The sequence below is a fragment of the Orcinus orca genome, chromosome 3, assembly GCF_937001465.1.
Source record: "Orcinus orca chromosome 3, mOrcOrc1.1, whole genome shotgun sequence".
NCBI lineage: Eukaryota > Metazoa > Chordata > Mammalia > Artiodactyla > Delphinidae > Orcinus > Orcinus orca.
Genome location: NC_064561.1, coordinates 21,910,355 through 21,935,775, shown reverse-complemented (window position 1 = coordinate 21,935,775; position 25,421 = coordinate 21,910,355). Strand labels below are relative to the sequence as shown.

Below are 25,421 nucleotides of genomic sequence, written 5' to 3'. Positions count from 1 at the left end.
TTCTAAATTGTGGAGGAACTAAGCACTGTAAATGTGCCTTGAACTATGTTGTTTAATTTGACCAGTCCGATCAATGACTTTCCCCTTGAATGAAATGCTGCTACGTATATGAGCAGAAAAACAAAACTGGTATAAGGAACAGATAGCTAGTGGGAAGCAGCCACATAGCACAGGGAGATCCGCTCGGTGCTTTGTGACCACCTAGAGGGGTGGGATAGGGAGGGTGGGAGGGAGGGACATGCACGAGGGAAGAGAGATGGGGACATATGTATAACTGATTTACTTTGTTATAAAGCAGAAACTAACACACCATTGTAAAGCAAATATACTCCAATAAAGATGTTAAAAAAAAAACTGGTATAAGGAGATGGAGAGACTGGGAGTCTTATTTTCCCACCAATTAACTTTGCCTCTGACCATGACCTTCCCTTTGAGTCTCCTAGACCTTGGGGATGATCGCAGCCCCTTGGGTTGGGTGACGGCAACCCCATCTTCACTAGAACCTCTATAGTTAACTTTGATTTTTCCCACTCCGTCTATCCATCCCATGTGTGCAGTCAGACATTTGATCTTGGACTTTTCCTGACAAAATATGCTTGAATATAACCATTTCTTTTCACTCCCACTGCTACTGCTCTTGTCACTGCCTTAACTAGGGCTTTATCTTTAAGTTCTTTATATAAATATATAAATATCTATATATAAATATACAAATAAAATATAATATTAATTCTGATGATTTTAAAGTCTTTTCTTGAGAAAGACTTTTCCTGATAAAGATACACAATATCTTATATAAATATTTTTGTATTATCTGTTCTTTTCTTAGAAGTTTAGTCATATGATTCTATCTCTTGGTTTGTCTAGAACTTTTTGATTGAATGCTGGCTATTTTATTTGGCTTTTATTGTTTTTCTCAGTGGAAACGTTGTTTTGCTTCCAAATATTTTATTCTACCTGGAAGTAGCAAATCTTCAAATTACAATTTTTTAAATGCTTTCAAATATCAATACTATAGGTGTCACAAAATCTAGAAAAATGACATTTAAAAATGAAATACTGCCAGATGTGTCTCTATAAAACTTTTCCCCCACTCTTTTAGCTATATATTCTTTAACTGCCTCCTCATACGACAGTTTATGTATTTTCGAAATCAAATTTTAAGAAATAAACTTTGTAGTTTTTAGACATAGATTTCTTGTAACATGGTTGATTAGAATTTGCTTCTAGTTATTAATAGTTTAGAAAAGTTTATTTCAGCTTCACAATTTATTATTGATAATGTCATATTAATTTTCATTGTTAACTTTGAGAAAACCTCTATGGGTTACTTCCTCATAAATATTTACTATTATAAATGCATTACTGATTTCAGTACTGCTATAGGTTTGTGCATTACAGGAATTCTGATAAAATACTCATTCACACCATTCCATTACACACATTGTTGATGGAGTATATTCTTTTATTTAGTTATTTATTTTTGGCTGTGTTGGGTCTTCGTTGCTGTGTGCAGGTTTTCTCTACTTGCACAGAGTGGGGGCTACTTTTTGTTGCGGTGCACAGGCTTCTCATTGCGGTGGCTTCTCTTGTTGCAGAGCACGGGCGCTAGACACGCAGGATTCAGTAGTTGTGGCTCGCAGGCTCAGTAGTTGTGGCTCACGGGCTCTAGAGCGCAGGCAGTGTAGTTGTGGCACCACGGCTTAGTTGCTCCGTGGCATGTGGGATCTTCCCGGACCAGGGCTCAAACCCTTGTCCCCTGCATTGGCAGGTGGCTTCTTAACCACTGCGCCATCAGGGAAGCCTCTGGAGTATATTCTTGACAGAAGAAAATTTCCGTTTTGACTAAGCATTGATGAAAACTGAATCTTTGACTTATCTTTCACATGCCTGATGATTGAAATAATTTTCCACAGGATAGCTTCTGGTTTTGTACTTTTCAGTTGTTTTTTTCTTCTTCAAACGCACATGCTTTGAGAGCTGTGAAGTGCAAGACATGGCTATATTGTAAGGTGGTTTTTGTCCTTATGCTTCTGTGTCTTGTGCTAGTTAAGTCAGTAGAGTAGTCAGTATGAGTACTGGAAGTTATTCCTGTAATGGGATAGTATATAGTCAATTACATATGGTGGTGTCTGAAAATCACATAATAGCCTCACTTAAAACATCTCCTTAGGGCTTCCCTGGTGGCGCAGTGGTTGAGAGTCCACCAGCCGACGCAGGGGACACGGGTTCGTGCCCCGGTCTGGGAAGATCGCACATGCCGTGGAGCGGCTAGGCCCGTGAGCCATGGCCGCTGAGCCTGTGCGTCCAGAGCCTGTGCTCCACAACGGGGGAGGCCACAACAGTGAGAGGTCCGCGAACCACAGAACAAAAGAAAATCTCCTTAGCCAGATTTCAAAAAAGCCTGTGGCCATTCCAATATGATCCAACATAGCAGAATATGATAGAAGGAAAATTGGCAAAGAAAGAGACGCTGGTCTTGCCTGATGGAAGTTAAAATATCTCACTTTTGACAATTTTGCAAAAACCTATAATTACGTGAATTAATTTCTAGGGTTCTTCATAGGACCTAAAGAGGAACCCATAGAGTTGTGGAAGAACAATAGAAGCTGCTGTGATGAGAAGCCCGGGCACCGCAACAAAGAGTAGCCCCCACTCACCGCAACTAGAGAAAGTCTGCACGCAGCATTGAAGACCGACGCAGCCAAAATAAAAATAAATAAATAAAAATAAATAAATTTATTTTTAAAAAAGTAATACTCAGGTTTGAGGCATGAGAAATATGAGAAATTAGCTAATCCTTTCAGAACTTTTAAAATATCAAACTCAGTCTCTAAGATTTTAACATTATATACAACATCGGTTACTTATTAGTGGTTTGGGAAGGCAATTTAAAATTTTCTGATCTTACTGTATTAAAATTCACGGCCCTAATGTTTTCCACATTGACTATATGAATGATGAAGTAAAGTCAATCATGTATTTCCTTTCCAACTGGGCAGAAAACAAAATTTTGAAAAGTGTTTGGACTACTGACTTTTGATTTCTTCTAAGGCAAGTGTATAGGTAATTTTTATTCCCTGATTAGGAGAAAAATGGTGGAAGAGGGCAGGGTTAAGAATTAAGATTTCAAGAGCGTGAGAGGTAGATGGCCAACTAGAGTTCCTAAGGTTTGGTGCTTGTAACTGTTGCCGCCGCTTAAGCCTGTCAAAGCAGTGGTACGGCTGCTGCCCTCGTATTTGCTACCTCTAGAAACATTCTTGCCAGTAGTGGCGGCAGCGGGACTCAATTACCCCCTTTTATCACTCTCTGCAGAAGCTCCAGATGGCGTCTTCCGTGGGCAACGTGGCCGACAGCACAGAACCAACGAAACGTATGCTTTCCTTCCAAGGGTTAGCTGAGTTGGCACATCGAGAATATCAATCAGGTGATTTTGAGGCAGCTGAGACACACTGCATGCAGCTGTGGAGACAAGAGCCAGACAATACTGGCGTACTTTTATTACTTTCATCTCTACACTTCCAGTGTCAAAGGCTGGACAGATCTGCCCACTTTAGTACTCTGGCAATTAAACAGAACCCTCTTCTGGCAGAAGCCTATTCGAATTTGGGGAATGTGTACAAGGAAAGAGGGCAGTTGCAGGAAGCAATTGAGCATTACCGGCATGCATTGCATCTCAAACCAGATTTCATCGATGGTTATATTAACCTGGCAGCCGCTTTGGTAGCAGCAGGCGACATGGAAGGGGCAGTACAAGCTTACGTCTCTGCTCTTCAGTGCAATCCTGATTTGTACTGTGTTCGCAGTGACCTGGGGAACCTGCTCAAGGCCCTGGGTCGCTTGGAAGGAGCCAAGGCATGTTATTTGAAAGCAGTGGAGACGCAACCGAACTTTGCAGTAGCTTGGAGTAATCTTGGCTGTGTTTTCAATGCACAAGGGGAGATTTGGCTTGCAATTCATCACTTTGAAAAGGCTGTCACGCTTGACCCCAATTTTCTGGATGCTTATATCAATTTAGGAAATGTCTTGAAAGAGGCACGGATTTTTGACAGAGCTGTGGCAGCTTACCTTTGTGCCCTAAGCTTGAGCCCAAATCATGCAGTGGTACATGCCAACCTGGCTTGTGTATACTATGAGCAAGGACTGGTAGATCTGGCAATAGACACCTACAGGCGAGCTATTGAATTGCAACCACATTTCCCTGATGCTTACTGCTACCTAGCCAAGGCTCTGGAAGAGAAGGGCAGTGTTGCCGAAGCAGAAGATTGTTATAATACAGCTCTGCGGCTGTGTCCCACCCATGCAGACTCTCTGAATAACCTAGCCAATATCAAAGGAGACCAGGGAAACTTTGAAGAGGCAGTTCGCTTGTATTGTAAAGCATTAGAAGTCTTCGCAGAGTTTGCTGTTGCCCATTCAAATTTAGCAAGTGTATTGCAGCAGCAGGGAAAACTGCAGGAAGCTCTGATGCATTATAAGGAGGCTGTTCGAATCAGTCCTACCTTTGCTGATGCCTACTGTAACATGGGAAACACTCTAAAGGAGATGCAGGATGTTCAGGGAGGCTTGCAGTGTTATACTCGTGCCATTCAGATTAACCCTGCACTTGCGGATGCCCACAGCAATCTGGCTTCCATTCACAAGTATTCAGGGAATATTCCAGAAGCAATTGCTTCTTATCGCACTGCTCTGAAGCTTGAACCTGATTTTCCTGACGCTTATTGTGATTTGGCTCATTGCCTGCAGATTGTCTGTGATTGGACAGACTATGATGAGCGAATGAAGAAGTTGGTCAGCATTGTGGCTGACCAGCTGGAGAGGAATAGGTTGCCTTCTGTGCAGCCTCATCATAGTATGCTCTATCCTCTTTCTCATGGCTTCAGGAAGGCTATTGCTGAGAGCCATGGGAACCTCTGCTTGGATGAGATCAGTGTCCTTCATAAACCACCGTACGAACATCCAAAAGACTTGAAGCTCAGTGATGGTCGACTGCGTGTAGGATACGTGAGTTCTGACTTTGGGAATCATCCTACTTCTCATCTTATGCAGTCTATTCCAGGCATGCACAATCCTGGTAAATTTGAGGTATTCTGTTATACCCTGAGCCCAGATGATGGCACAAACTTCCGAGCGAAGGTGATGGCAGAAGCCCATCATTTCATTGATCTTTCTCAGATTCCATGCAATGGGAAAGCAGCTGATCGCATCCATCAAGATGGTATACACATCCTTGTAAATATGAATGGTTATACCAGGGGTGCTCGAAATGAACTCTTTGCTCTCAGGCCAGCTCCTATTCAGGCAATGTGGCTGGGCTACCCTGGGACCAGTGGCATGCTTTTCATGGATTATATCATCACTGATCAGGAAACTTCACCTGCTGAAGTTGCTGAGCAGTATTCTGAGAAACTGGCTTATATGCCCCATACTTTCTTTATTGGTGATCATGCTAATATGTTCCCTCACCTGAAGAAGAAAGCAGTCATCGATTTTCAGTCCAATGGGCACATTTATGACAATCGGATTTTTCTGAATGGCATCGACCGCAAAGCATTTCTTGATAGTTTCCCAGATGTGCAGATTGTCAAGATGAAATGTCCTGATGGAGGAGACAATGCAGACAGCAGTAATACAGCTCTTAATATGCCTGTCATTCCTATGAATACTATTGCAGAAGCAGTTATTGAAATGATTAACAGAGGACAAATTCAGATAACAATTAATTGATTGAGTCCTAGCAATGGACTGGCAACTACCCAGATCAACATTAAGGCTGCCACTGGAGAGGAGGTTCCCCGTACCATTATTGTAACCACACGTTCTCAGTACGAGCTACCGGAAGATGCCATTGTGTACTGTAACTTTAATCAGTTATATAAAATTGACCCATCTACTTTGCAGATGTGGGCAAATATTCTGAAGCGTGTTCCCAATAGTGTACTGTGGCTGTTGCGTTTTCCAGCAGTAGGAGAACCTAATATTCAACAGTACACACAAAACATGGGCCTTCCCCAGAACCGTATCATTTTTTCACCTGTTGCTCCTAAAGAGGAACATGTTTGGAGAGGCCAGCTGGCTGATGTCTGCTTGGACACGCCACTCTGTAATGGACACACCACAGGGATGGATGTCCTTTGGTCAGGGACACCCGTGGTGACTATGCCAGGAGAGACTCTTGCTTCCCGAGTTGCAGCTTCCCAGCTCACTTGTTTAGGCTGTCGTGAGCTTATTGCTAAAAATAGACAAGAATATGAAGACATAGCTGTGAAACTGGGAACTGATCTAGAATACCTGAAGAAACTTCGTGGCAAAGTCTGGAAGCAGAGAACATCTAGCCCTCTGTTCAACACCAAACAATACACAATGGACCTAGAGCGGCTCTACCTACAGATGTGGGAGCATTACGCAGCTGGCAACAGACCTGATTACATGATTAAGCCTGTTGAAGTCACTGAGTCGGCCTAAATAAGGACTGTGTGCACAGGAGAATTACCCTGTACCTGAGCCTCAACCTTCTGGGGGAAAGGGAACTACTTTTTCCTTATCTGTACAATACCATGTTGCAGATGGGTGACAGACAATGATAAGAAATAGCACAGCCAGACTTGCTTCCTGCATGATTACGATAGGGAGAGACTCAAGAGATGGGAAACTGCTGTTCCACAAGGAGTCTCCATAGAATTTTGCAGCAGCCAGGTGTCTGGAAGGTCTGGAAGGTAAGTCTGGAAGGTCTGATCTCCCTTGGTCTTCCATGGGATGGATGGTTAGTGTGGAAGGGAGATAGAGATTGCCCAGCCGTTTTGTGATTATCATGGATTGATTGAGTCTTCTGAATTAATATTTTTCTTTATATTTTGGGTATTGGAGCTTTTAAAAATGTTTGGTTTCAGGTATTTTTATTCATGTGAAGTGTGTATGATTCTCTTGAGATAAGGTTTTAAGCTAAAATATTCCTTGTTTTAGTTTCTGAACTCTACAGATAAATGGGGATTTTGCTGGTGTAGTCTTTTTATAGGTTTTATAAACCACTTGAACCTATATCAGTCATTTTAGTGTCTGACATAATGTTTGGAACTATCAGTGCTTTGTTGGTTTATAGATGATGGCTTAAATTCTTTTCCTGGTCCATTTCCTTCTTCCCGTCCCCCCACTTTAAAAATTCTCCTGTAACTTGGCTAACAAAAAACCAAGTCTGATTCAAAACCTCCCAGAGCGTTTCTCTTAAACGCATCATCTGGTGCCAAATGAAAATCCTTAGGAGTGATTATTAATTCTGAAGGGCACAGTTGTGGTACTGTCACTGATGATAATAATAATGGATTTTTGGCCTAGAGTGTTGACCTATTTCACCAGTGTTTTACCGTTGACTGCCCCTCTATGCTGCTTCCAAAAGTCATAGTGTGTGATAAGATTTTTACTTTCATTTCTAAAGTTTTTTTTTTTTTTAGTGAGTCCTGTTCTTCCTTTTTCTTTCAGCAGAAATGAAATCCCAGGTAAGTATAAGTATTCAAATATTTGATCAGTAAGTCACAGTTATCTCCAGTACATTAAATAACTTTCATCAAAGAAACATGTTATAGATAAAAAGCTCTGAAGGACCAGCTATGTATATGATAATTATGTTTCAGATCTTCTAGGGTATTATATATAATAACTTGTCTTCTGGACGTGGTCTTGAAGTCTTTATGGATTCAGCCTCGGTAGTAGCGAACTGCACTGCTACTTGGTTTGGAGTACAAATTAGAGTTTAGCCCTCCTGGAGGTTGAGTTTTTGGTATTGAAAACCATAGGAATGAAATTATTGTATTTCAGCAAAGGATCGAGGGCTTGAGGCTTAAAAAAGGCAACATATGTGTGGGAAGCAGTCAGCCTTGAAAGCAGGTAAGGACATGCCAGGCATGCGGCCGCTGCTCGAAGGGACTGTCCCTACTTGTTCCCCTCCTTATTCCATTCCATGGGAGATAAATCACCAGGGCCCAGAGATCAGAAAGAATGTAAAATTTGACAAGCAAAGCTGTCTCCCCTCTGCACGTGCAGGTTATTTTTGATGATTCTGGGTTTATGGGTTTTCTCCCAGGGAAGTTAACCTTGAGCCGAGACAGTCTGTAGATAATGTAAAGCACCATCTGGCAAGCTTCCTTTTTCTAGTCTATTTAATCTGCAACTGTAGCATAATGACTTTGGAATTACTGTTGCTGTATTACCAAAATCTTAAACTAGGATATTTTTGACAAATGCGGTCCTTAGTTAATTTTTAGAGCTACAAACTGTCAGATGGCTCTGAAATAACAATTGTCTGGCTATTCTTCAGGGTGATCACAATATGGTAATGACCTTGAGGTACCACTAAAAAGCAGGAAGGTGTGAGTCTTCCTTTGGTTCCAGAGTGAAATGCGAGTTGGAGTTGGAAAAGAGGCCCACAACCAAGTGTTAGAGAAGGAAATGTGAGGTCATTAGTGAAAAACCAGGTTGAAGTTAAGGTGAAGAGGCATGAGGAAATGGGCAACTGTTCCAGTATTACAAAGATCATCAAGAAGCATATCCATGAATGTGGTTTGTATTGCAATAGCTGAAAAAGAGACAAATAACCTGGCCTGGACTTCATGGAGATTATATTTTATTGATTCTGATAATAGATCATTGTTGATAAGGGCCTCCTATAAATTATAACCATGCAAAGGCAGCAAGATAATTTTTTTTCCTTTATGTATGTGTTTCTCATTCCTACTCACTTCTCTCTTAGGGGAAGAGAAAATCACGAAAAACAAAATTGTCAAGTCTCAACTATTCCTTTTCAAAATAATTTTTTTTGCAAATTCCAGTGCAGACAATAGTTTAACTGTTAAGATTTGTAAGGCTCAAAAAGCTAGATTTTTGCAAAGTGTAGCCAAATTTTATTCCATACATAATAGCTTTGGAAAGAATATGTGATGATGCAAAGTTGGAAAAAGGTGGTTTTTCTTCTGTGAATGGCTTCACTGTGTTGGGAGAACAGGCACAGAAAAAATCAAAGTAATTAAACATGGGGTGAGTTTTCCTGATAGGGGACTCTAGTGCTTTAAAATAGACTAGATAATCCTAGGGATAATCTGAGGGTAGAACAGACCAATGCCTCATTTCCAATCTGGTACCCTGGAAGAAAACAGTATATTTCCTTTGAGGTCTTGAGAGGTTTCTCTTCTGCTTTGTTTTATTTTTGGTTCATTTTGTAATCAACCTTATTAAGGTATCATTTACATACAATAAAATGCAGACATTTTTAGTCAACGGTTCAGTGACTTTTAATTAATGTATACATTTGTATAACTAGCACCCCCATAAAGATAGATAACAATCCTAAAACCCTAGAAAGTTTCCTCCTAGGCTTTTGCAAAAGTATCCCCATCTCCCACCCCAAGGCCACCACGGATCTGCTTTTTATCTTTAGAGATGACTTTTGCCCAGTTTAGAATTTCATGTAAGTTGAATAATACAGTAGGTGCCCTTTTGATCTGGCTTCACTTGCTCAGCATATGGTTTTTGAGATTCATTCATGTTGGGATGTTTTAAACCAGGACTTTAGCCTGGGTGGCTGATATTGTCTGAAGGCACCTGTAGGTACATCTGAGTCTCTGGCATTGTCACTGTCTGTTCTTGGCTCAGTATTTTCAACTTTACTATGAAGCACAAGGTTGAAGTAAGGAAGATCATTGTCAGTATAATGGAGGTGAAGTGGGTTCTGTTATATAATATTCTCAGCAAAAATTGACCTGCTTGGAATCACTGTGTTGATAATTGACAAGGATTCTCTTCCTCCAAAAGCCTTGATACTATAAAACTTCTAAAGGACGCTGTCCTAGGACCCTTCTTTTAGTTTTCGTATTTTGGGAAACATTTCTGGAAAATTCAACTGCTTGCAACCTGAAAGAAGCAATTATTCACCTGAAGGCTAACTCTGCTAAAGTTGAGTTGTCCGACCTTTATATGCTGATAGAAGCCAAATAGCCTTGCAAAACAATGCTCTCTTATTGGATATAAGCATATAGATTGTTTAAGGTGGACGTGTGTATGCAGTAAAGTGAAAAAACAAAGAATCTTTGAGTTTCCCTTGCTGGATTTTTTTATTTTTTCATTTAAGTTTCTATAGCGTATGCTAATAATTCAGGGAAACCTCAGGTTAGTTTTAGGTCCACTCTTTACGTAAATGTTGAAGTACTCCATACCCACCTTTTTTCTACCTTCCTTCTTTTCTTCCATCTTTCCTTTCTAACTTCTTATAATCCATTATACTTAATCCTGCATTTGCTGAGGTGGCAATTAGTGTAGGAAAATACTGTGAAATTTTGCTGTTCAGAATGCATGTTGACCAAATTCTATATTGAGAAAAGGTCTGAATTTACCCAGAGTAACCCTTTCTCAGCGTCTTTGAATAAAGGCCCTAGAAAGTGGGCTATATATAGTATCCTGACAGGTATGTAGAATTCATAGCAATTGCCCTCAAAGAGCTTACCTAGCGTAGATGCATATGAATGCATTTAATAATTGCTTTATTGGCAGCAGTGCCAACATACACAGTCTATTTTGTTTTATATCATTCTCATTACCTGCTGTTTACCACTGTATACATTGCTAATGGCGTGGTTTCTATGGCTTGTGAATTTCACGGCCAAATAATACGTAATTTATTGCACACTTCAGTGTAGAAGATGGAGACTTCATAACTTTTCGTGGGCTCTTTGCCCCTTTGGAATGTATTACACTGAGATCAGTCAAAGTAATAAATTTATTTCAAATGTGCGTGATAGGTAGACATCAATTAGGACTGATGGGCAATATTTCTTCTTCCAGCAACATAACAGTTTTTACAGACTAAGCCATTGAACGTGGAGTTACTGAACATGGGACTCAGTTCACTGGGATCCTTCTTAGAAGAATAAAGGACAACTTGAATTGGATTTGTGTGGCTTATTCAAGTAGTAACTAATCAGCTACATCTTGGTGAACTTAATTTGTCACAATCGTTTGGTATTTTATTAACTCTCTTCCCCCGACTCTCACGAGAACGGATCATGAGTATCTTAAAACATACTAAGTCGTCTTCCATCCCTGTTAATCTAACTACAAGAGCACACTTTCCTTATCCAATGCAAGTTACTGTCTTTTAGAGTGGCTGGGGTTTTAATTCTCTACAAAATTAAAACCAGCAAAGAGAAACATTTTCAAGGAGCTAACACATTGTAGAGCCTTAGAAAGAAGACTTTAGAATTAAGGACAAATATATCATTTTATAGCTAAAGCACCTGAGGCCTAAAGTAGGCAGGTTACCATCAAGGTCAGGGAAAGGGGTTGAAGATCAGGTTTCAAGCTGAGAAAGAGTCTACAGGGACTCAATCTGAGCAGGTCAAAAACTGAAAGGAGACCACGAATGTTCTGGGAAGGCTGGCATCTGGCCTCCAGTGTGGGATTCAGATGGGGAGTGGGCCCGGGGGGAACTGAGCTTCTGCAGTAGGCAGAGAAGTCCACCTCATCTCCGGAAAGTGCCACTGACATCAGGGAGTGGAGGGGAAAGAGCAATGAGTTCCAGTCTACCTGAGAAAGCAGGCCAGTCTGATTAACTCTGAATTTAGGCTTATTTCAGATACTTCTTGAGAAAGAACTTGGACAAGAGCAAGTCCCACGCAGCCTCTTTTAAATCCATGCCCAGTATTTTCTGGTGGAGCTGCTTCTACCCTCCAAGTGACTCCAGTATTTTAATTTCACTCTGTATTTAATTCTGACAGTTCTATGACTGATTATTTAATGGGCAAATAAGTAGGGTCACAAAAGAGTGTGAATGTATTTTACAGGATGAGGATGGGCGGAGTGGAGCAGTCTGGAATGGGACACCAATGAAAAGGGATCTTGATAAAGTAGAACGTCTACTAGAAATGGAGAGGAATTCGCAAGGAAATTAGTGCCTGACACCACGCCCTTCTCTCTGCATGTTTAGAAGCTAGTTTCTAATTTTATTTTCATAGGCGATGTGCCTGTGATGAATTGTCTTTTACCTCCACACTATTTATCACATGGACATATTGTGAAGTTTGTGTGAGAGAAAGCAAGTATTAGAATTTGTCTTGCAAGCAGCTATAAGCACTGCCTGGAACAATCTAGGATAGAAGGGAAAGGAAAGGAAGGTGGAAACAAAGGAGAAAGACAGCTAATGATGCTGGAGTCTGTCGCTGGGATTTGTGGTATCTCTTTTTGAAACTAAGTACAGAAAGTCAGAACTTGACTGATTGTTTCTTGATCACGGTTTGTTTTCATTTTTGCTTTTTTCTTGCTCTCTCATCAGTTATTCCAGCCAGTGCCATGTCATTTTCAGTTTCAGTAAACATACTTGTCTTGTTTCCATTTGCATTATTCATGCAAACCTTGATTGAACTGATGACCCCGAGTTATCACGGAAACATTAGATACACCAGTTGATACATTTCTTAATTTTAGAAAAAAATTCCCGAGTGAAGGTTAAAATAACTCCTCTTCAATTTGTCATTTAAAAAAACTTCTCCTAACATACAATACCTCATTGCCTAACAATGCCAGATAAATGAAGAATTGCTATGTATTCGTGAATGCAGGCTAGTCTGTATATGTTTTGGCAGGTATGACTGTTACCGAGGGTAATGGCCTTGTTTGCTGGCCATGTCCTGTCTCCTAGAAAGTTGTACTTTCTGTTGTCTTTCAGTTGGTCCATTGGATATCAGAGGTGAATTTATAAAACTATACTTCCCTTTACACTTACTTTGTTTTGTTTTGTTTTACTTGAAGTGTAGTTGATTGACAATGTTGTGTTTCAGGTGTACAGCCAAGAGATTCAGATATATATATTTCTTTTTCAGATCCGTTTCCTTTATAGGTTATTACAAGGTATTGAATATAGTTGCCTCTGCTATACAGCAGGACCTCGTAGTTTATCTACTTTATACATAGTATACACTTACTTTGTGTGATCCACGCTGGTCAGACCACATAATTATTTTCACTTCTGATATAATTTTTTCAGGTCCAACCTCAAATCTTTGATGAGAATATATTTTAAAATAAGTTTAGCATGTGTGTGCTCTGAATCCAACAGTAGTTATTAGAGATATGATTTTGCACTAGGTATTCCTCTCTTTTTTGTTCTTGGCCAACCAATTGAAAATCAGTTTTTATTTTCTGGTTGGTTTGCTAGATGTTTATGACTATAATAAAAGTCTTAAATTTTCTGTCATATCTTAAAGCACAATCTGAATTAGCAATGGATATTGTGCTATACATAGGGGCTGTGATATAAATATAGTTTCTAACTTCAAAAACATATAACCTAGAAGGGAACACAGACACATATGCAGCAATTACGGCAACTGCATTTGTTTACTAAGTGAAATAGCACTGAGATGGATAAAGTGCTAGCAAGCCTTGAACAGGCAAATCAGCTTCAAAAATAGATGCGCAGTTCTTTAAAAATCTTTTTAACATTTTTCTAGCTACATGTAGAATATAACTTAGCATAAAAACGGTATGGGTTTGAGGATATGGGGAGGGAGAAGGTTAAGCTGTGACAAAGTGAGAGAGTGGCATGGACATATATACACTACCAAACATGAAATAGATAGCTAGTGGGAAGCAGCCGCTTAGCACAGGGAGATCAGCTTGGTGCTTTGTGACCACCTGGATGGGTGGGATAGGGAGGGTGGGAAGGAGACAAAATAGGGAGGGGTTATGGGGATGTATGTATATGTATAGCTGATTCACTTTGTTATATAGCAGAAACTAACACACCATTGTAAAGCAAATATATTCCAATAAGGTCGTTAAAAATAAATTAAGTAAAAGAAGACTGACTCATCCAATTAAAAAAAAAATTCTCTCATCCTGGATTCAAGAGAAGGGATGAAGTAAAAGGATGAGGAAGAACAAGAAGAGGAAATGTGAGCGTGGAGAGGGTAGGAGGAAGAGCAGAAGGCAAATAAGTGTATGTGCTTCCCTTGCCATCCCTGACTTTTTTTTTTTTTTTTTTTTTTTTGCGCTTCAGGAAAACCCAAAAGCCAGACAAGAGCACGGAGGTGGTCACCACTGCATGTGAACAAAAAGGTGGAGAGAAGAGAATGGTGGTGATCTGCGCAGGCAACTGGAGGATGACCTGAGTGCATCTCGCCAGGGAACAGTCCCTGTTCCATAGAACCCCTGAAGATGCTAGGCTCTTATGTTTAGATGGAGGGCCGAAGGCGTCTGTGGGGTCACCACATACATCACTCCTGGAGGTGTTGTTCACTCTTTGTAAAGAGTGTCCCTGAGGTTCCACATCTCCCTCTGCAGGACCCAGCCTTGCCCTCCCAACCCGCCGAGGTCAGCAGGCAACATCCCCAGTTAATCACCAGGTGTGGTGAGATATCTGGAGTGGCCCTGGAACCCCCAGTTCAGGCGTCCTGGGGAAAGGGTGAGGAGGACAGAGGCACCGGGGCTTCTTCTCACGCAAGCAGACAGCTCACCTGGCGCAGCGCTGCTGCATCCCTGTGGGCACGCGGTAGCCCTGGCATCCGGTAGGGGACACTGCAGGATCCACACCTGGCTGGGATTTGCCCACCCCCTGGGGACACCACAGCCTCTGTGGAGCCCCACTGAAGGGCCTGGGTCACCTCATGGCACCATTTCTCAACCTGAGGTTCTATAGATTTTTCATAGATGTGTAAAAATTGAATACAACACACACACACAAAATGAAGGCAATTCAAAGCAATGCTAATTTAGGATGAGTTAAAGGGCCAGGATTCCAAGTTAATTATGACCTTAAAATTAGATAACAAATACATCTGGTTTTATTACACGCTGAAAAGCAGTGTCTTCTACAAACTTTTCATGTTGGGATACAGCAAAGCTATAGAATTTATGATTCTATGACCACAGCATCAGGATATTTTTAAATTAAAAAGCACAGGCAAGTTTGGCTGGGGTGTTAAAGAAAGAAAAATGATTATTAGGGGAAAAGGGAACATTGCGGTTCTCTGCCCACTTCCACTGTGCTAGTCTCATGATGGGCCGTGTTGCGTGTGGGCTGGAGGGACAGGGTCACTACTCCCACCTGTGTCATCAGACCTCCCACTCCTCACAGCGCCCAGGTGGGAGGGACCCACACTTTTCACCCTGGAGCCCCAGAGCCTCCCCTTTCCTCTGCATCACTTTCACTGTTCAGGGGACCAATCACTTGAATGCCGCCCGGCCAAATGCCCAGGTTAAATCGCCCCTGTAGGACAGGTCTCTCTGCTACCAGAACACACTTGGCAAAGAGCAGCAAACAGGCCCCAGTGCCCTGGGGATGTGAGCCCTGGGGGATGTCAGGGCCCAAAGTCACTTGCAGGGTCTGAGTAGCCCCCTGGGTCCCACACACCGACCCCAGGAAGCTCACCTCCCCACTGACTCCAGTCCCTGCCTTTGTGTGGCAGGTTCTGGTCTGACACCTGTGAGGACTGTGACCTGGAGGCCTCAGCCTGAGACTCAGAGGGGATGGAGCCTGTGCAGCGTCTGGCAGCTTAAATGAGACACGAAGCCAAGGAAGGAGGGCCGCCTCTCTGCTCCCCCTGTGCTCCTGAGTCAGCTAGTGAGTGCCGGTTACTTCCTGTCGGAGCTGTACAGATTTAGCATAAATTTTAGATACAGGTCTTACTTTTAACAGTGAAAGGCTGTTACATCAAGCAAAATTGATCTCTTTTTTTTTTAAACATTTCTATGTAAGATAACACACAAGTATAGAAAAGCACCCTCCGCAAAGGGAGGGCTCAGTGAATTACAATGGGCGCTCCACTCTGGGGAGCAGTAGAAGCCCAGATGCTTCTGAGAAGCTCCTCAGCTTCCTTACTGTGGCCCGACCTCCACAGCGGAAATCCCAAAGGGACTGGATTCTCCCAGCCCTCCAGCACCCTCCACTAGTTTCTGATTGTGCTGCCACACTCATTTTGAGTTATTTGTGTGTAAATCACTGCACTTGGAATATACGTGGAGTAACTGATTTCATTCTTATAACTGAATAAGTTAGCACTTATTCTTCTCCCCTTCTACAGGGGGCAGCCAGGGTGCTGGGGACGTCCTGTATATTGAACTGGGTGTTGGTAACAGATGTGTTTATATTTACAAGAAACCATAAAGCTCTACGCTTACGATCTGTGCCCTGTACAATACACCAAGGAAACTTCAATTAGAAAGAGATGCCAAAAAAATTTCCCCACAAAACAAACTTCAGGGCCCTGTGGCTTCCTCTGATTTCTACCAAACATTTAAGACAGAAACGATGCCCGTCTCCTACACACTCTTCCAGAGAACAGATATAGAGGGAACACACCCACACTGCTTTCATCGGACCAGGAGAATACTGATGTCATACCAGTAGCAGATATTACAGGACAGGAGAAATTACAGGCTAAACACTTCTGAATGTCGATGTCAAAATCCAAAAGCAAATATTAGCAGTCTAAATCTAGAGGTTTTCAGAAAGGAAGGAAACTGGGATTTCGTGGCGGTATTTCCAGTGGTTGATGTGGACAGGATCACTGGGTGTTTGGGCACTGCCTGGGAACGTGGAGAGAAGGGACAATGCCATCGGGTTAGTGGAATGAACATTTGGTGACAGAGATTAGGAGGGCCTGGGTCATCCTCAGAGACAGTCCTGGGATGGGGTCTCTAGGCTGTGGCTATGGAGGGGTCCCTCTAGAAGGGCATGGGCCTCTCTCCTGTGCCACTGCAGGGTCTAGGGATGGATGAGTTTGTAGGGGCTGGTTTTTGATGAGGAAGGATGAGCAGGGAAGGTGCGCCCTCAGAGCCAGTGCAGCCACGGCCCCTCCCCAGCCAGGCCGTAGCCCAGGCTACTCAGACAGTTGCTCACAACAATAGGCGACAGTGGGTCACGCCAGCTTCAACCACTAAACCACCAAGCACAGCCCAGCAGGCCACTGTCCTCATTAATCAGCACTACCTGTGCATCCAGGGCTGGTTGTTGAAGACCAAGCTAATTTGTTAGAGACGTGCCATGTGGGCAACAGGCTTGGAGAGACCAGGGCTCTGAGCCACGTGGAGACAAGCCGACCACTGGTCAGACCACCAGGAGGCTCACCCAGTGTGTGAAGACGCTGAGGGAGGAGGGACGTAGATGGGACCCCCTGATCCTTCAAGGGACCTTCTTTCAGGGATATTTAAGAGCTGTGGGGTCAGGGATCAACATGTAAGGGGGGCAGCAGGTCAGGCATGGGCCCTCCTGTTGGCTCAGACCCCTCCTGTCCTTGGAGCAACCATGGGGCAGGCAGGAGGATTGGGGGGATGGAGGGAGGGGAGCCCTGGGCTCAGGGGTCCAGAGCACCATCTAGAGGATTCAGGGGTTGAGGGATTTCTGTCCCAGGGAACCAACTACATTCCTGTCCCACATCCATCTGTCATCAGCTTTGCGACTCCGGGAAAGTCACTTACAATCTCAACATTTTCGTGCCATGTACCATAAAATATGGTTCACAGCACCTGCCATGAGTTCCCCACGGGGCTGATGTGGGGATCACAGGAGATGATGACAGATATTCTTCACAAGCTCTAAAGCATCACACCCATAACCTTCCGCACTCCCCTGCCCTGTGGCATCCAGGTCCCCTCTCTGGAGGCAGCACTACCACATTTCTTGCTTATTCTTCCAGACATTTAATATTTGCACACTTAGGTAGCATTTATGAAGTAACCATCATTTTTCATCAGGGTCTACCTGATTTGCTATATTAAGCTTCATCATGTAATACTAATAAGTGGGCCCTATTAACATTTCCGTTATCACAGAACAAGGAACTGAGGACAGAGGGTCTGCATAACTTTCCCAGGTTCATGTGGCTTCTGGTATGATTTGAATCCAGACCATCAGGCACCAGCCCCCACTCTGTCGGTCACTGTGCTGTGCTCCCTTTCTGTATTACCTCACTAAATAAAGTCATGTCTCCGTGCAGTCAGCCTGCTGGCTATTTTAAGTGCACACCACATTGCAACACCCTCTTCTCAGCCCAGCTTCGATTCACTTGACTCCCCTAGACTCCCCTAGGAGGCTGGTGAACAAAGAGAAGAGATGTGTGACCTGGGAATGAATTGACACCTCTGCATGGTCTTCTCCCAGCAACATATCAATAGTTCTCTCAGTTTTTGTTGTGTTTTCCTGGATCATGACTCGGGTACCAAGCAGAAAAGGAAGATTACAAAGGAGTCAAACACAGGATGCACAAGAATATCATCTGCGATCAAGATAATCTGCTGGCCATCCGCAGCGGTGGTTCAGGCACATCAGAATCAGCATCTGGCCAAACAACAGGGTAGGGACACAAATAGCACCCCCACTAACCACTCCATTGAAGGTACTGTGGAAATAATACCAGCAAGTAGATTCAGGAGCAATGGCTGTAGTTTGTACAGCAGAGCCTGGATCTGGCTGAGGGAGGATTGGGCATGGAAGGTGCCCACTCAGAGCCCATGCAGCCACTGCCTGCTCTTAGCCAGGCCTTAGTCCAAGCTGCTCAGATGATTGGTCAGTTTCTAGTCAGTGAGACCCTGGGGGCCTGTAAACCTCATCTGTTAAGCCACCAAAACACCAGCCCAGTAGACCCTGTTCCCAGCTAATGAATATTAACTGCTCATCATCCAGGTTTGATCAGTTGAAAATGATGCTAATTCTCTGTGCAACTGTCATGTGGGCAGTTGGTTTGGAATGTCCTGGGTTTTGAGTCAGTTAGGGAGTCAAGTAGACTACTGGTCATTCAGGGTGGTCACCTGACCACCAGGAAGTCTCACTGCAAATCAGCTGCTAGAATCAAGTGCTGAGGGGGAAGGGAGGGAAGATGCACACACATTTGGATACCCCGGTCCATCAGGGGGTCTGCATTTGGGGGAAAGACATTGTATTTGGGGTCAGGGATTGAAACGTAGAGCCAGGAGGTGGGTCCAGATTTGAGCCATTCTCTTGGGCCAGGCACCTCCTCCGAGTACCAGCTGTCTCCCTGCAGCATCCTTGGGGCAGGAAGATGTGGGAAAGGGAGTGAGGAGAGCTCTTGGTTTGTGTATCCAGGGCATGATCTCATGTCCATGTGTTCAGGAATCTCTATCCCTCCCCTGCCTCAGACCCATCACTCATCAGTGTTGTGACTCTGGGCAAGTTACTCAATCTGTCTAAATTTCAGTGCCCTGAACCATAAAATATGGGTCACAGCCCCTACTCTGCCCACCCCACAGTGCATCACAAGAAATAATATTCTTTCCATGAGCTCTAAAACGTCTTACTCATGTCATCAATGTGAAAAAGTAGGCTCTATCCTCCTGTTTGTAGCCTCCTAGGTGCCCTTTCTGGAGACGACCTACTTATTCTTCCAGGCATTTAATACTTGAACATTTATGTAGGTAGCACTTATGAAGTACCCATCATTTTTCTTCAGGCTTTGTATTTACTAATGTTTAGCCTCAGAACATAATACGAATAAGCAGGTCCTACTAATATTTCCATATCCCTGGCCAGGGAACTGAGAAACAGAAGGGCTAAGTAACTAACCTTCCCAGGTACACGTGGCGTTCAAATAGGATTTGATTTCAGGCCATCAGGCACCAGCACCCATACTCTCCCTCACTGTGTTGTGCTGACTTTGTACTTGTCTCATGTAAATAAAGTTATTTTCCCCATGTGATGAGCCTGTTGGGTATTTTAAGTGCACGCTCAAATGCAAGGTCCATCTTCATAAGCCCTACTTTGATTCAGGGGATTCCCCGGGCAGCTAGTAATAAGGAGCTCTGAAGTTTGACCTGTGAATAAGTTAAGACTTTTGCCAGGAAGATGTCAACACCTCTCACTATTGTGAATGTATTTCCTAGGAACTTGTTTCAGGAATATGAAAAGAAAAAGACAAGGATTCAAACCAAGGATACATATGGGGATTGATCCTCCGTGAAGAAAATATACTGGCTGGCCCTCACCGTCATTCAACAGCTCAAAATGAACATCTAGTCCCAAAGGGTTGAGCCTCAACTATCATCCCATACAAGCCACTCCATTGAAGTCACTGTGAGAATTCCATCCTGAAACTGATCAAGAGGAATGACTATAAAAATGTTGTCATATTATCCTTTGATTGAGATATAATTCACATTCCATCAATTCACATTTTTTTTTAACTGTGTGATTCAGCTGCTTTTAGTGTACTCAGGTTTTGCAATCAACATCTCTAATTCCAGTACATTTTCATCATCCCCAAGAGAAACCTCATACCTAGTATCAGTCATTCTCATTCTGTCCTCCCCTTTCACCCCAGCCCTGGGTCTTTCTGTCTCTATTGATTTTCCTATGCTGGACCTTTCATATGAATAGAACCACACAATGTGCGGACTTCTGTGTCTGACTTTTGCAGTAAGCAAAATGTATTCAAGGTGCATCCAGGTTGTAGCATGTATCTGTCCTTCACCCTTTTAATGGCTGAATAATATTCATTGTATGGATATAACACATTTTATTTTTCCATTCCTCAGTTGGCGAATAGTTGGGTTGTTTCCACTTTTTGGCTATTATGAATAATGATATGACAGTATAACACTCATGTACAAGTTTTCGTGTGAACATATGTTTTTTATTTCTCCTGGACATATACCTGGGAGTGGAGTTCCTGGGCCATACTGTATCTCTGTGTTGAACTTTTTGAGGAATGGCCAAACTATTTTCTTTTTCATATTTGCACCAGCGATGCTTGAAAGTGCCAATTTCCCCACATCATTGCCAACCCTTGTTTTTAAAAAAATTATATGGCACAATAGTGGGTATGAAGTGGTATCTCACTGTGGTTTCAGTTTGCATAATTTTGACTAATAATTTTGGACATGTTTTCATGTGCTTATTGGCAATTTGTGTCTTTTTGGAGCAGTATCTATGCAGATTCTTCTTCTCATTTTTAAAATTTGGTTATTTGACATTTTATTGTTGAGTTGCCAGTGTTCTTTACATATTCTGAATACTAGGCTTTATCAGATATATGACTTGCAAACATTTTCCTTCATTCTGAAGGTTGTATTATGTCTTTCTTGATGGTGTTCTTTGAAACACAAAGGATTTTAATTTTGATAAAGTCCAATTTCTTTTTCCTTTTGTTGCCTGTGCTTTTGCTATCATATTTAAGCGTTCATTGCCAAATCCAAGACTATGAAGATTTATCCCTTTTTTTCTTCAGAAATTTGTATAGTTTAGCTCTTATATTTACCTCTTTGATCCATTTTAAATTCAAAGTCTATTTTGTCTGATATTGGTATAGACACTCCTGCTCTCTTGGTTACTATTTGAGTTTTCTCACTGAGTTTGGAATTCCCTTTTCTATCCTTTAACTTTCAACCTGCTTGATTCTTTTGATCTCAAGTAAGTCTCTTGTAGACAGCATATAGTTGGGTCATATGTTTTTACCTATTCCGCCAATCTCTGTATTTTGATTGGAGAGTTTAATGCATTTACATTTAAAGTAATTGCTGACAAAAAAAAGACTTATTTCTGCTATTGTGCTGTTTCTTTTCCATCTGCCCAAAGCTTTTTTGCCCCTCATTTCCTGCATTCCTATCTTTCGTTGTGTGTGTTTAGCTGATTTCTTACAATAAAATATTTAAATGACTTTCTCACTTCCTTTTGGGACTATTCTATAGCTATTTTCTTTGTGTTTACCATGGGGATTACCTTTAACATCCTAAAATTAAAACACTCTAATTTGAACTTATACCAGGTTAAACTCAACAACATCCAAGTTCTTGAAGCTAAAAGAGCATCCTACTATCTCAATGCAAAAGACCTTCTCCAAGACACACTGCAGTTTCTGCCTGGCTGGGACATTGCCCCAGAGTGGGGTTAAGTTTAAGGAGTCGAAGGAGGCATACATTTCCATCCTCTGGATCACTGCTCACCAAAAAATACATAATGCCAGGTACATATGTAATTTTGAATTTTCTACTGAACACACCAGGAAAATGAAAATGGTGAAGTCAATGTAAATAATAGATTTTTAATTCAGTATCTGCAAAGTGTTAGAATGTTTACATGTGGCACGAGAAATGTGGTCATATTACGAGGGCTTGAGAGCCGCATGGGGCAAGATAGAGGACAAACAGCATGCACTTGAAACTCTAAGAAGTGAACGCTAACAGGCAGATGGGGCCTGGAAGTCCAAAGTTGAATAACAGCCCATAACAGGGTGATTATGGTGGGGTTTTTTCCTGCCTCTGTCTCCCAGTTTACGCAAGGCACGCAAAGTCCAGCAACAGCTGAAAGTTAAAACCATGGGATCAACCTTTTATTTCTAGCCAGACAAGTGAGAAAGTGGGGGGCTTGGATGTTGAGGAGTGAGGGGGTCATCCCCATTGGTCTTTTTCTCCCCAGTTACCACATCTCCCCTGCAACCTCAGTGATGGCAGAGGCCTTCACTGAGAAATGGCCTGTGTCTCTGGACAAAGGAACAGGTTAAGAGGCTCCTATTGTCTGAAGAGTGTGGGGGCATGCCCGTTATTTTCCTTTCTTTTCTCTTGCTATTTAAATTGACAAGAACAGATACTACACTTGATCTTAGCCAAAAGGCTGAGATGAAATAGACAAAATAAACTTTAAGCTAAAATTACTGTCAAGTATAAATTTTACTAATCTAGTAATTCCAAAGGACCAAAGAGCAGGGCAGTGGCTTTATTGAGAACCCAGGATTTCCGAGTGTCCACCGTGCTCAGTCACTTTTAAATCATCAGCACAGCCCTATAATTCAGAGATTTAGGTGAAGTGACTTGCCCAGGGTCACACAGCTAAGTGAGTAACTGGGACCAACAGTAACTTTTGCAAAGGCGTATCTCGCTATACTTAATCACTGCCACCATCTGACACTCACATTCTTTCTTTTTATACTATTCTGTTTCCTTGGGTCAAAGAATCCGACCCCTGAATTAAGGTTAAATAGGAATTAGTGGCAGATCAAAAGCCAAAATCGCTTCAAGATATTCTTTTAATTCCCCCAAGTAATGCCTTTAGTCACAAAAATATAGAACAATATAGAAAATTACAAGTGACCTTAGTGTTCACAGGGAAGCACTAATACATTTTAATGTACCATGATCATATTAAAATAGAAATAACTATGAAACATTTTCTGCGGAGAAGCAGCCCCTGCGGCAGGCAGCAGAAACGGACAGGGAGGCTGCATGGTGCCCAGGCCCCCAATGGCCTAGGTCTCACCCTGCAGCTCACTGCTGATGCGCCGGAACGCTACTTCCTTCTCGGAGTCTAGGTCTTCAGTGGCGACAGGGAAACCCAGCTCAGGGCCGGGGGGCAGCCTCAGAGGCTCCTCTTGCCGGTGCGGCAGCAGAGGAATCCTGCGTTTTCGGGGCCTGGGACTGTCAGATGTGCGGGAGCCGTTCCTCCAGGGCCCTTTCTGCCCTCTTGTTGCCTCTACATCTTTGTCAGGCTGGCTTTTCCTCTGGGAAACCACCGGAGCTGCAGAGGGCGACGGAGGGCCCTCCTTGCTCCCTTTCTTTGCAGACTTTTGGAGCAGCCCTTCCGGTATGGCGGGACTCCTCCTTCTCTTCACTGGTAGGAAACCTCGGGTGGAGATATATGAGTTCGTGATGGCGTTTCTTTGGGGGCAGGAGCTCATACAAGCGGTCTGCGGTCTCCTGGTGGATCTGTCTTCTGACCGCTTGGCGTGGAGGTCTCTCTGCAGAGGTCCAGGCCTGGGCACGAAGAAAGAGCCCCCCAGGGGCCTAAATGCAGATCGTGCGCCCTCGGTGTCATCGGGGCCGCTTCTCTGGTCTTCGTTCCTCCCTGTGACTGTGGGGACTTCCTCCTGCTTGGCCATCCCTTGCCCGCTCTCTCCCAGGGCCCTCAACACCGTCTTCTCTGTGCTGTAGTTCAGGACACAGCTGGGTGTCGTGGCCGGCACTGGCTGCCCCCGTGCCACACTGACAGTGACTGTGTCCACTGCGGACACTGAGCTGCGGGACGTCGTGGAGGTGCGAGCACCCATCACTGCCTTCTTCCGATGGCCTCGCCTGCAGATGGAGATAAGGACCCCCAGAAAGGAGCGCAGGGTCTGCGGAACGGTAGAATGGGGTCTCAGAGACTCTGTGGCAAAGCGCAGATGCAGAGTCACTGGACACTTGTGGGCTGGCCTGCGAGTGGATAGCCGGCCATAGACAGCTGGGTGACCCGGGCCGGCCATGGGAAGTCGGTGGGCGCGGGGAGCGGGCTGGGGGCAGCCGAGCCCTCCTGGCAGGTGCTGGTCCCCCAGTGCCTGGGGCTGGGGTGAGGGGCAGGGCCTACCTAAGTAACTGACCCTAGAGAACTTGGGTGAGGTCGGTCCTTGGATAGAGAGCTGGGCTCCGAGCACTCTCCTTCAGCTGCCAACTCGGCCAAAAGCGGAGTGCGCTCTCTTTGGCCTGTTGCTGGGATGCAGCTCTGGAACCTGTGAGCGAACAATGGGCGTGCGTTGGCGGGGCGCAAAAGTTTAGGGAGGGGTGGCGCATGCGCAGAGTACACGTCAGGCCCTGGGGCGCACAGGTGAAGATGCGCGCCCCTGGACCGTCTAGCGCTTCTGAATCTCCCGGGGGTCTGAGGGCTGGACGTGTTTGCCTTGAGGGTGATGAGCTTCTTGGCAGGGCAGCTGCCCCTTCTCCCCCGGCCGGCTCTAACTGTACAGGATGGGTCCCCGGCCACCAGAGCAGGAAAGCTGGAGAGCAGGGTACATGGCTCAGCAGCCGCCGCCCGAGGTGGCAGATTTGGCATCAGCGCCTGTGCGTCCGCCTGCCCTCCCACCTGGTAACATTGGAGGAGAGAGCCGCTAAGAACAGAAGTGCAAAAAAACCCCCAAAAACAAACAAACAAAAAACCCCAGAAGTGCCCAAGCCAACCAGATCCTGCTGGGGTGACAACTGAAGGGGCAGGCAGGGCGGGCTGGGAGGGACATATATACCAGGTCCAAACCCAGAAAGATCTGAAATGCACGAGTCAGAATGAAAGTCCAGAATCATCCTTGGGCTTTGGGCTGAGCTGGAAGTATAGCCAAACTCTTCAAGGTCTCCAGCTCCACCTGCAGTTTCTGCCTGGCTGGGACATTGCCCCAGAGTGGGGTTAAGTTTAAGGAGTCTTAGTTCCCCTACCAGGGACTGAACCCGGGGTCCCAGCAGTGAAAGTGCTGAGTCTTAACCACTGGACCGCCAGGGAATTCCCTGTATATGTATGAAAAAAGGATACCACAGTCTCAGAGGGTGGCGTTGACGTCATATAAAGGTGACACGTATGACAGCTATAACAAAGAATGGAAGGTAAAAGAATCTATATGGATGTAAGCCTTCTGAATTTTATTTAATTGGTAAAATATTAACTCTAGACTGTGAAACAATACGTATACATAGTGTTA

The 25,421-nt window shown here is 43.7% G+C and overlaps 2 protein-coding genes and 2 pseudogenes across 2 annotated transcripts in view; 3 read left to right on the top strand and 1 right to left on the bottom strand.

Moving 5' to 3' along the window:
- LOC125963836 (UDP-N-acetylglucosamine--peptide N-acetylglucosaminyltransferase 110 kDa subunit-like) overlaps positions 1-6,984 on the top strand; it is a 31,760-nt pseudogene extending 24,776 nt beyond the window's left edge.
- The window catches only part of LOC125963839 (UDP-N-acetylglucosamine--peptide N-acetylglucosaminyltransferase 110 kDa subunit-like), a 302,450-nt gene extending 295,295 nt beyond the window's left edge, over positions 1-7,155 (top strand). The window contains exon 2 of the mRNA XM_049707404.1: positions 7,016-7,155. The gene's annotated coding sequence lies outside the window, so the exon portion shown is untranslated. The remainder of the gene's footprint in view (positions 1-7,015) is intronic.
- LOC125963851 (UDP-N-acetylglucosamine--peptide N-acetylglucosaminyltransferase 110 kDa subunit-like) overlaps positions 2,930-25,421 on the top strand; it is a 275,052-nt gene continuing 252,560 nt past the window's right edge. Inside the window, exon 1 of the mRNA XM_049707422.1 lies at positions 2,930-3,144. The gene's annotated coding sequence lies outside the window, so the exon portion shown is untranslated. The remainder of the gene's footprint in view (positions 3,145-25,421) is intronic.
- LOC125964138 (uncharacterized) lies at positions 22,507-22,612 on the bottom strand (annotated as a pseudogene).